This window comes from Leuciscus leuciscus (genome assembly GCF_965113295.1).
Source record: "Leuciscus leuciscus genome assembly, chromosome: 20".
NCBI lineage: Eukaryota > Metazoa > Chordata > Actinopteri > Cypriniformes > Leuciscidae > Leuciscus > Leuciscus leuciscus.
Genome location: NC_138744.1, coordinates 21792968 through 21804798, shown reverse-complemented (window position 1 = coordinate 21804798; position 11831 = coordinate 21792968). Strand labels below are relative to the sequence as shown.

The 11831-nt window shown below is 36.2% G+C and overlaps 1 protein-coding gene across 2 annotated transcripts in view; it reads left to right on the top strand.

The window, feature by feature from the left end:
- Positions 1 to 6384: 6384 nt before the first annotated feature.
- creb5b (cAMP responsive element binding protein 5b) overlaps positions 6385 to 11831 on the top strand; it is a 73020-nt gene continuing 67573 nt past the window's right edge. For both annotated transcript variants that reach the window (XM_082150002.1, XM_082150003.1), the window contains exon 1: positions 6385 to 6504. The gene's annotated coding sequence lies outside the window, so the exon portion shown is untranslated. The remainder of the gene's footprint in view (positions 6505 to 11831) is intronic.

The following is an 11831-nucleotide window of genomic DNA, read 5'->3' as shown; positions in this document are numbered from 1 at the left end:
ATAATATATATTTTTAATACATTTTTGAATGATTTTGAGCTTCTGTATATTATCATAAAGCTCCTAATACGTTTGCATACGGTATGTTCAATGTCATATACATTTAGCCAGTACATTTATGGCAGAAAGGCTATAAAAGGCCATGTGGTCTCACAGATGACTCGATCACTATAGTGTTTCTCCGCCAGTAATAGAGACCCAGTGGTGTGGACTACATTATTGCTGTTTTCTTTCCTCTTACTCGCGTTCACATCCATGTGCTTCATCCCTCTCTCCCGCCCTCTCGCCGCCTCTGTTTTTCCATGATTTCCTGTTCACGTTTGTTGGCAGAAGTTGCTGGTGCTGGTGTTGTGCCCGGTACTGTGTAATGGGGTCCTTGTTGGGTTGGGCCCCATGTACTAACTCACCACAGCAGAGCGCATGGGCAGCTGTGCACCCTGATCGGCCTGCTTTTTCCAGCGCTGGAACTCGCCATGGGACACGTCTGTGAAAGCATTACATCATTGAGGCTTTCCAGATCTTACGGCATTTAATTTTGCTTTCAATTCTGCAAATAGTCAAATTTGATTGGATGGTCAGTTGTCAACCTCAGACTTTGAGATTGTTGATGAGATTCAGATTCTATTGCTCAAGGCCACATTTTTGGGGGGAAAGTTGAATCTCAGAAACCATTAAATATAGGCTGTGTAGTTTAACCCTATTGTATCATATTTCATACATTGATTTCAAAGCCCTCTAAATTATCAAAATTATAAAATATTTGCTGTTGTACACAATCAACTACATGCCTTCTGTCATCTGATTCATATGTACCTTTTTAGCAAGTAAATTGTCTGAAAAATGTCTAATAATGTATACCTTCAGGTCGTGGTACATGAGTCTTTTTGCTGTGAAATTAGGTGGTCCATATATATATATAATCACGTGAAAACGTGAGTATTAAATATGATCAGGCTTTTGAGGAACATTTATTTACCTCTCAATCATCATTGCATTGCATTATCTTACTAAGACATATGGGAGAGATTGGTGACTGTATTTATATGCAATGCATTTTATGTTGTAGATAATGTTATAAAGTTCTCATTGATTTACATTATAAGCATTTGAATTTCATCTTTTTGGCCATATAAATATCAGCAACTGCACCAGATTGCATATTTTCGCTCAGTTTGGGCCTCTGAATAAAAATGAAGATGTTTTTTCCTCCTGGAGTCAGAGCTTCATATTCTCACTTTAAAAATAAAATAAAATTGCATGCATGTTATGTGTCTGATGTTGTAGAAAGCAATACATAAAACGCATTACCATTCTGATCCATCTACTTGTAGACGAATACGACCCTGTATGAGTGAGTGGAGGCGGGGCTCAATTGCATATTAGGCAAATAAATCCACATATATTAAATAAAGCAAGGGTGAGTTACATTCAATCAATTTAAGGCATGCATATTGTGTTTTTACAGGAAAAAAACTTTATTTTAGTGATCAAATATGATTTTTAAGGGATACAAATTATTTAACTATAGGGGGACCTTAAATCTGGTTCAAGACCACACAAATAGATTCTGTGATGACTGATAGGGTAAAGACACTGCCGTTGAATATTTTGATATTTCAAAGGTCCACAAAGTGTAATTCGGTCTCCTAATGTTACCAAATGTAAACCCCCAGACCTCATTAAGGAAGTAAATGACATAATGTTCAGACATACTGGCCTTCCCAAGTTCCCTCGTTGGCAACGGAAAATGCAGAACTCAGACGCACATGGCATCATGCCCTCACCACTGCAGTCATACTGTATAAACTACTCACAAATGCTGTCGTTCATTATGTAATGGCTACATTGTTCCACTTCAAACAGTTCCAGTGCACTTTCTGTTGGTAATAATATTATAATGCACTGTGTGGTTTATAAACTCTTGAGTGTGGTACAGTGGAAGCCCTATGTACAGTATTTGTCTAAAGGTTGCCAGGTTTTGAGATCACAAGGTTTCTGGTTTTATTTTACCCGATGGCTTATTATACATTTCTAATAGGCATTCTACACTTCTCCTAAGCCCAGGTTATTGGCTATTGCTTTAAATTATGCCCTTTTACGAAGTCTTGGCACGGACTTTGCAAGCACAGATTTCACAGGACGTTTCAGAGTGATATTTTTTTATTTAGCCTATTATTTTCTTATAGATACAATGTTATCCGCCATTTAATCAAATTTGTCGGAAAACTATGATAATACAAACAGTAGTCGATCACAAAATCATGGATAATTTTCCTAAGGGGCGGTGAACAGTCTTCAAAAAGCTTACAAAAGCTCAAATAAACACTACATCAATACTGTAATGTTAGTTAGCAGGCTAGCGGAGGCAAAGCTTTGCTCTTCGTTTACATCTATCATAGCAACTACATAAAGTGTTTGTGTAATAAATTAAACTGACATCGCAAATGACCAATAGCCTATGGTTAATCTTTTTTTTTTTTTTTTTTTTTTAAACCCCTCTGAAGATTCAGAATCTAGATGACCTCTTATAGTGCCCATAGTGAAATTTCTTCATGACATCACTTCCTCTGACTTTAAGTGCAGGGCATCAAATAATAAGTTTCTTTCTAAAAGTCTTCTTCTGTTGTAGACCACCACTTTGAGCAAAACAATGAGCTTTGTTGGGGGAGAAAGCATGTGTTATTATACCAAGCTGTATATACATCAACATTTCCATCCCTGCAGGCACTTCAAGACATAGAGAAGATGGAACATTCCGTTAAGAAGATCAAACAGCCAATCCACTTCCTTGCCTGATTATTCTTAGAATCGTTCAAACCTCTTTGAGATATGCATTTGACTTTTAGTTGCATCCACGTGAATGTAAAATACATCTTGAATTGTGACATAATACCGGAGTCAAGCAACTATCAAAATCAGATACAATACATTACAGTTATGTCATGGTAAGCCACACACACACACACACACACACACACACACACACACACACACACACACACACACACACACACACACACACACACACACACACACACACACACACACACACACACACACACACACATTGGACTGATATAAATATGGATCCATTTAGAATGCAATAAACAAACAAATAAATAACAAGTAAGCAAAACCCCTTGTATAAATGTGGATCCACTTAAAAGAATGCAATGAATGAATGAATGAATGAAGAGGAAAACCCTTGTATATTTAAAATCTTTATTCTACACCTATAAAAGTGCAGTTTATATTCTAATTTGCACAGTTTTACAAGACAAAAAAAAAGGAGATAAAATTTAATTTAATAGATAGATAGAAGCTTTTACCGTATGCATGGTATCTAACTAACCTAAGTGTCTGTGAATCACCTGTACTGATGTTCTCCATGTAACCATTCCAATCTTATGAATGCAATTCAACTATTGTTGGACATGTCCACAATCAAAGGTGAATCTAGTCCACGGTCAATTTAAGTCAAAGAGCTGATTTTACACATCTCACAGTTGTGTTTGTTGCCTATGAATCTTTGGATGAGGGTTTCTTCTGTCTAATGTGAATCAACGCTCTGACGTCAAATTGCAATTAGTTTCAGCTGTCTTGTTCTCCACTTGCAGTTCCTGGGATCGGACATCTTATGTGCAAATTTGTTATCAATCAGGAAACTTGAGTGGAATCTGCCGTAATGACTGATTATGTGGTGCTTTATATATCACAAAATAAAAATAAAAGGTTAAGCAAATAAATACATAATTATTAACTAAGTGCAATATATAAATATATAATAAACAATGAACTATTTAAATAAAACTATTAAATAATCAAATATATCTTTATTTAGACTAAACTTACTAAACTAAACTTAGAAAAATGTCAAACCAACTGACTGAATGTAGACAACTGGTCAAAAGTTTGGAACGATTCAGATTTTTTAAATGTTTTTTTTTTTTGCAAGAAGTCAAGGCTGTATTTATTTAAACAAAAATACAGTAAAAACAGCAATATTGTAAAATATTATTACAATTTAAAATATAACCCTGTGATGGCAAAGCTGAATTTTCAGCAGCCATTTCTTCAGTCTTTAGTCTTGAAAAAAGTAATAATATTTCACAATATTACTGCTTTTACTGTATTTTTGATCAAACAAATCCAGCCTCAGTGAGCATATTCTTTAAAAAAAAACATTTAAAATAATCGTAATTATTCCAAACTTTTGACCGGTAGTGTAAATCAAATATTTAATTTGAGAACCTTTTTTTTTAAACTCAATTAGACCTGACATTAAAATGTCACTTTTTCACCTCTTTCCTAAATTCAGCCCTGCAAGACGTTTGGGGACAGACTAACCTGCCATGCATTAGAGATAAAATCCTTTAAAGTGTGGGGTCAGTGACCCATCACTGACTGTGCACTTATGCCACTTACTGCACAGCTCTCCCATGGGATGATGTCTGGATCGCTGGGAGAAATATATAGACCATAAAGGTACAAAAACTGTCATAAAGCTTTGATTAAGGCCCAGGTTAAAAGACACAGGCAAGTGAAATGGCTGAGTTATGACAGCAGTTGAGGCTATAGCGTTATTGTTCCCGTGACAGAGCTCTTAGCACGGGTGGCTCATTGTAAACATCTCTTTTCCGAGGAGCAGACAGTCATTAATCGCCGAAACAATCCCAGACTCCTCCAGTGTACCCTCGGCATCAGAAATCACACTGCCGCCACCAGCACATTCACTAAAGCTTGAAAGGTTGTGACTCTGTCTCTTAGCTGCATGTGACTCTTTTTATTTTTTACCCTATTATGGCTGATGTGTCAGTTTAACAGCTATAATGAACCTCATGACCATTTTCTTTGCTATTCTGTCTTTTGCAGGTAAAAAAATATACTCATAAAATGACAGTATATTCGATTAATAGTTCTAGAACAGTTTTAATAGCTCTATTACTGTTTCTTGGATGTTTGGTCTCATTAGTCAGTGTATGTTTCTGAAAGTCATGCTATGGGAATTAACCTATTTTATGAGGTGGTAATTTTGTATCAAATCATATGATGTGAATTGTACAAAAATTTAAGATTTTTAGAAAAAGGTAAGCATGAAGGCCCTCCTTTAACCCCAGCTCTAACCCTAAAACCCATGGGGCGTAAGCAGATTTTGCAAAAATGTTTGAATGAGATCTACGAATCATGTGAATCTGTAAAAAACGTAAAATAGTTACGGATAGCCATATTGGAATTGGAGGACCACTTTGATTTGTTTCACATTTTTTCCTTTTAAAATCTTTTTTTATTTTTTTATTCATGGTTCACTGTAAAAAAAGAAAGAAAAGTTGCCGCCTTAAATTTTTAAGTACAATCAACTTGGATGTTTAAGTCATTTCAACTTAAATGACATTAAACTGACTTAAAAAAAATGAGTTGAATCTTGTATAACTTAACTTATTTTGAGGACTTAATGCAATGTAAAAACATATGTTGTCTAAAATGTTACAGTGTACATATGTTATTGTTTTTGGCAACATTTGCACACCTTGTGAATTTTTTAATAGCGTGTACATATAAGTCTATGTTTTGTAATACCAGCACTTGTTCGCAGAGAGAATTAATAGAAAGTAGGCCTACCGAATGCCACAGAAATAAACAAAGGTATTAGTTTGTTTGTCCTTTGATGCCACCTGCATCACATTACGTCTGCCTGGCAATTATCTGCAGACAAAGGAGTCAGAGCTTTGATTCTGTAACACCATCTTCTAAATTCAACACTTGCAGGCAGACATAATCTAGCCAATAATTTATTTACCCATGACACTTTCATTATTTAGTAAGCACAGAGGCACCGGCAAGATGTGCACAATTAACAGACCTGGATAACTGAGCTGAGAAGTTTGGTGTCTTTAGTCATCTCTCCTATCCAAAACATGTAAATCAAACCATGTATTTACGTCATGAGAAGTCATCAGCATTATAAAAAATTTAACCGGTCAGTTGGTCATAATAATATGAAAATGAAAAATTAAGAATTGAAGTTTCTAAATATTTGAAAGTTTATAAACTATAATGATCTTTCAAACATTGTACAATATAAAAGTGTTAAAAATTCTAAATAATAAAAAATGTATGTAATTATAGTGTTATAACAATTTACCTAAACTGTATTAGTTGTTTAATTGCCAATAATCTGTATTTATATCTCTTGATCATATAGTCTACACTTTATTTTAAATTTTTTTATCAACAGCAGTTTATGACTAACTCGCTGCGAACAACAATAACAAGTTGAAGTCAGACAGATGTTGGTGTTGCCACACCCACTGGCCCTGACCCCGCCCCGCCTGCCCCTCTCGCCCCGCCTCTACGAGGGACCGCAATGATTTAGAAGTTCAGGAATCCCACGTGACGTCACCAAAGGGTGATGTAATGCTTCTCTAAATAGATCGTATTGTAATCTTTCCTCAGTCCAACGTGGTTCCTTCAGAAAGTGTGCTGCATCTTCTCCAGACTTCTGCGGTGAGTTGTTTGAGTTGTTTTTCATGCCGATACATCCATTCCTTCGCATTCACATGCACTTGCCGAGTCGGTGCCATGGAAATAGTCATTCTCTTGAGCCTGAAGAAGTGACAAGTTGTTAGGGATTCACATGAACAGATTCTAAGTTCTTTTACAGACTCTGTTTGTACGCGTGAAGTCGTTCACGTTTCATGCAGGAAAGTAAACACGCGGAACATGATTGATTATTTTCGGATCTCCAGGGATTGTTTGCATGTAACAGCTTTGCGCACTGTCTTTAGCCAAATTGCGCATTAAGGGATCGTGTCGCATTAAACAACTAGCTTAATCTTGATTCTGAGCTCAAACTTAAGTCGTTGTATTGTGCAAAACTTTACGCGGAGTCGGTGGTTTTTAGTTTGCGCGCATGAAGCTGTCAAACACGACGTGTTTCTACAGTTTTTACTTGTGCGTGCATGTGTTTGTATGTGCATGTGTGGCAAGCTGTTTTAACACTTATTCTTCTAACGAACTCATTTTTATATTACTAGTACTTATTTCTAATTACTAGTTAGTTGGCTAATCTAGTCGGGGCTAGTATCTTTTTTAATTTCACTAGTCATATTCATTGATAGCTACTTTGAGTTACTAGTAAATATCTGTAATTTAGCCATTCATATGCATTGGTGATTATAAGTAAAAATACAGCTCTAACTACTAAGATACAATTTTAACTTCACAGTAAATAAAAGTTGCTGCTTTGAATTAAGTACAATCAACTTGGATGTTTAAGTTATTTCAACTGAAAGTTAAACTTCAACCTAAAATGACTTAAAATTAGTTGAATCTTGTATAACATTAAAAAGTTGAGAGAAGAGATCAGTAGCCTATAGTGTGTCATAAATATGTAGCCTACTTGGTACTAATGGAATAGATAGTAGGAGTAGCTGTTAGATTTTTACTAACTTTAGTAATATAGATTGTTGGATTCTAAAACTTACAAAATTTATAATAGGCTATATAGTTACTGGAAACAGTAATACAGTAACATTAGAACAGGGACCAGCAACAATTGGAATACATAATAGTCTGAAGTGAATAGTTGATACTTGAACCAGATCCAAAAAGAATCCTGTGGCAAAAGAACTCCTTTCCAGTAACAAGGAATAGATTTTCAAATAAGCAATGAGTACATATAGCCTAACTGAAAAAGACTCTTCGCTATTGGATTACTTGCCAGTAGAAATAAGAACTAATAACAAATATAGCCTGTATATTAGTAAGTTGGTTTAAATGAAAAAGTGTTAATATGGCTTGCCACAGCGTGTATGTTGTGTCCTTTTCGCGCTGTGACACAAGTGTTCTGCATTGTTCCTTTGAAGCGGTCCGTTGTAGAGAATAAGTTTGTAGCGTTGAATCTGTTTTGTTTCATTCATCAACACGCAGAAACCGAGGAACTTCTTTCGTCTCTGGAAACTACTGCACCTCAGTGTTTTCCCGTTTCGACAAGAGCTACCGCGGCTGTCAGAGGGGTCCCAGTCCGCTCTTTTATAAAGGACGAGTTAAAGCAGGAATCTTTGCACTGAATCACACGTCTTTATTTTCTAAAACTGTAACAAGAAAGCAATGCTTCGACGCATGACGTCATAATGCAGGCCAGTCAGACTTTGATTAACCGTCCAGATATTGAGGGTTTCAGCGGTTTGTGCTGACGAGGCAAACTCTCTTCTAAAAGCCCAAATGCTTAAAAGATTTGAATCCACTGATACGTTCGACTGGGTTCTTTTCATTACAACACAGATAAATGTTTGCTTGTAAAAAAGTACAGCAAACAATCGTATATCAAACATATATGTAGCCTACAGTTCATCTTCACACAGGGAGGAAAATTAAAATAGATTACAGTTAGCCAATTCTATCACATTGTCCAGGTTGGAGATTGAACGAGTTCACACTTAAAATGTGAAATCTGCATCATTTACTCACTTTCATGTTGATACAAACCTGTATTATTTTTTGTGGAACACAAAAAGAGATGTTAGGATGAATGACAGCACCAGTCATTTTAATTGTACGGAAAAAAAAATCAATGAAAGTGAATGGCAACTGAGGCTGTCAGTCTTTGCATTCTATCTACACCTATCATTTTGTGTTCCATGGAAGAAAGAAAGTCATAAAAGTTCGGAATAACATGAGAGTGAGCAAATAACTGGATATGCAACTTATGGCTTGATTTATGTGATCTTGATTAGAAACATTTAATACTATTATCTGTGAAATGCACCATATTGTCAGCTGTGAAACAAGACATATCAGTCACACTTTAGATTAGGGTCCAATTCTATTATTAACTATTAACTAGATTAGTTTATTGAGATTGCCTCAATAAACTCCTAATTACTGCTTATTAATAAATAGTAAGGTAGTTGTTAAGTATTGGGTAAGATTAGGGGATGGAGAATATGGCATTATGCTTTATAAGTACTAATAAACAGCCAATATACTAGTAATGCATGCTAATAAGCAGCTTGTTAATAGTGAGAATTGGACCCTGAACTAAAGTGTTACCGACATATCTAATAAAATTGAGTATTGGAAAAAATGTCTATACGACTATTATAAACATTCCTTCCCTCTCCAGTTTAATTAATCTGGCTGATAGAGTGAATTACAATGAGTGGAAGATTTTGAATACTGTACTATAGAAAATTCTATATGTGGTGTATGATAACATGGCAATTAAAAGTTTTCGATTTTAATTTTAATCACAAATGGCATGTTTTCATTTTGCCATCTCTTTTGTTCACTGAACAACAACAATGTTCTGATACACAACATTCATATTTCAAATGTTTGTACCTCCTGTATCAGAGTCAGCCTGAAGTTCTCTTGGTCTCTGTGAGTTTATGTTTGAGAAGATGTGATGACTGACAGTGATTGAAGGTTGCCTTTGTTGGGCCCCTTCGTCTGTTCATTAAGAGAGGTTTATGGCATCCCTTGCATTGTCTGTATGTTTCTTATTCCTTGCCCCGGGCCCTGAGCTGATCCTACCTTGAACCTTTTCTGCCGAAGGCCTGTGAGGGACGGGGGGTGGGAGGTTGTAGGTTGGATTTGAATTGCGGTGCAAGTTTGTGCTTGCTGTAACCTTCACCACCCTCCTTCTCCCCTCGGCCTGTGAACCACACTGTTTGAATTCAAATGAAGAAAGTTCCTCACCGGTTCCCTGTGAAACTGTACTCCGGTCCCCTAATCCTCCTCGGCTGCCACATTGGGCCGTTCTAAATTTGAAGTGTAACGAAATTTCCTGTGTTAAATGAAAACACCGGTGAAATAAAAGCCAAGCAGTGTATGACCACCGGTGAGCAAACACCTCACACCTGGTCTTGTGTCACATGGGAATATTGAGCAGTTTAGGTGGCTAAAAGACTTGCTGGAGGGTGGAAATGATACGGTAATATTTTTCATAAAAATGAATGAAGTGCATAATCCTATGTTTAAAGAACAGATTTGATGACAGTCTTTGTAGTGCGGATTTCGCATGTTAGAGAACATGCATAGTGGAAATATGGAATATTGCTGCAGGCGTCTGATTGTGTTGCACTGTCGGTTATGCTTTTGGAATTAGGCCAGATTATATCACAAGACGGCATATCTCAGGTCTCGTAACACTTGAGAACACAGCATGTTTACAATAATTACAATACATTCTCAAATCTTGACTGATACGGTGAAAAGTTCGTAAAGTTTAAGGCTAGATAAGGACACATGTTCCTCACTATAAAGGTGTATTGGTAAAGTCAACATGAAATCAAAACGGATCATATTTAACACATTCATGGTTCTTTATTTTGAATGATTCATCGGTGCACCTTATTCCAAAGAAAAAAAAGGTTTGGGCTTGGTTTCATCAAAATGACTATCATGGGTTACATTTTCAGTGAAAGCAGGAACGGATAAAACGGATTCTATAGTTGATATAAAATATGGGGAACTCAGTGCAAATCGCTCAGTCAGCCGGATTCATTTTAACCGAAGAGGGAAGGAATGTTTATAATCATTTTAAAATTTGATCAGAAATGTCTTGTTTCACAGGTAACAATATGGTACAATTCACAGATAATTATATAAAATGTTTTTTTTTTTATCAGGTTCATATAAATCAAGCTATAAATTGAATATCCAATAATTATGATGTTATTCCGAACTTGTATGACTTTTTTATCTTAAAACCTTGAATCCAATGCAAGTAAAATATTATGACTTCACCTCTGAAACGTCTTTGCGAGAGAAGAGTCAAATAGAGATGATACGATCAATTTCTGATAGAGAAAATCAAGTCCCATCTTACATTTCTATCTCGTTGTCGTTAAATTTCACTCAGAAATACATCACATTACGGAAGTAAAATGTTAAACAAATTTACTCAAAGAAATTGTTCACTCAAAAATGAATATTCGCTCATTATTTACTCACTCTCATGTTTTGAAAAACGTCTCAGTGTTTTCTTGTCCATACAATGAAGGTCAATGGTGACCAAATTTGTTTACCAGGATTTTTCAAAATATATTATTTTGTGTTCTTTGAAAAAAAGTAGTAAAACAGGTTTGCAGTGACATGGGGTGTAAACGACGACTACATTTTTTAGATGATCTGTCCCTTTATTTGAACAAAAATAGTTGTGGCAAAAGTCTTCAATCTCATCTAGTGACAGAGGCTCTTGAAAGGTTGAATACTGAACAGCCAAAATGACAGTTTTTAAATAGCAATTACAATGAAAAAAGTGAGAGCGGAATAAGACAGATGCGGTATAGACTTGAGGGCGCAGCTTTCTGAGAGCTGTGTGTTAGTGACTTGCCATTTAGCAGACGTGTTCTTGATGTCAGTTCGCTTACAGAAACACCCTGTCCAGACCATGTGTCCCCAAGGGCCGCGTGTCAGAGGCCGCCTGGAGGGGCTCTGTCCCAAGGCCGGACTGTAAGGAAAAAGATGTCTGGTTAATATAACGGCAAATTTGCATGTTTTGACTGCATGGGAGGAAACAGTTGACTAGACCAATCGGACAGGAAAAAAAATGCACATGCAAATCGTGTATGAAAGCGTTCACACAGCGGGGGCTCATGTTATCCAAGCCTGAAGCATTTGAATTCATGCTTTTCTCTTAATGTTTTCGTCTTTCAAAGTTTTGAACGTGTTTATTTTCCACACATTTGGAAAGTGTTTGTTGTCTAAGCTGTCTATGCGGTGTGTCAATACGTAGCCACAGTCATTAGTCTGTTTTGCTGCTGTATATGAAGGGGACTCGACTCTGGCTGTCATGGACTATTACAGCTGTGTCTCATTAGGCTGTT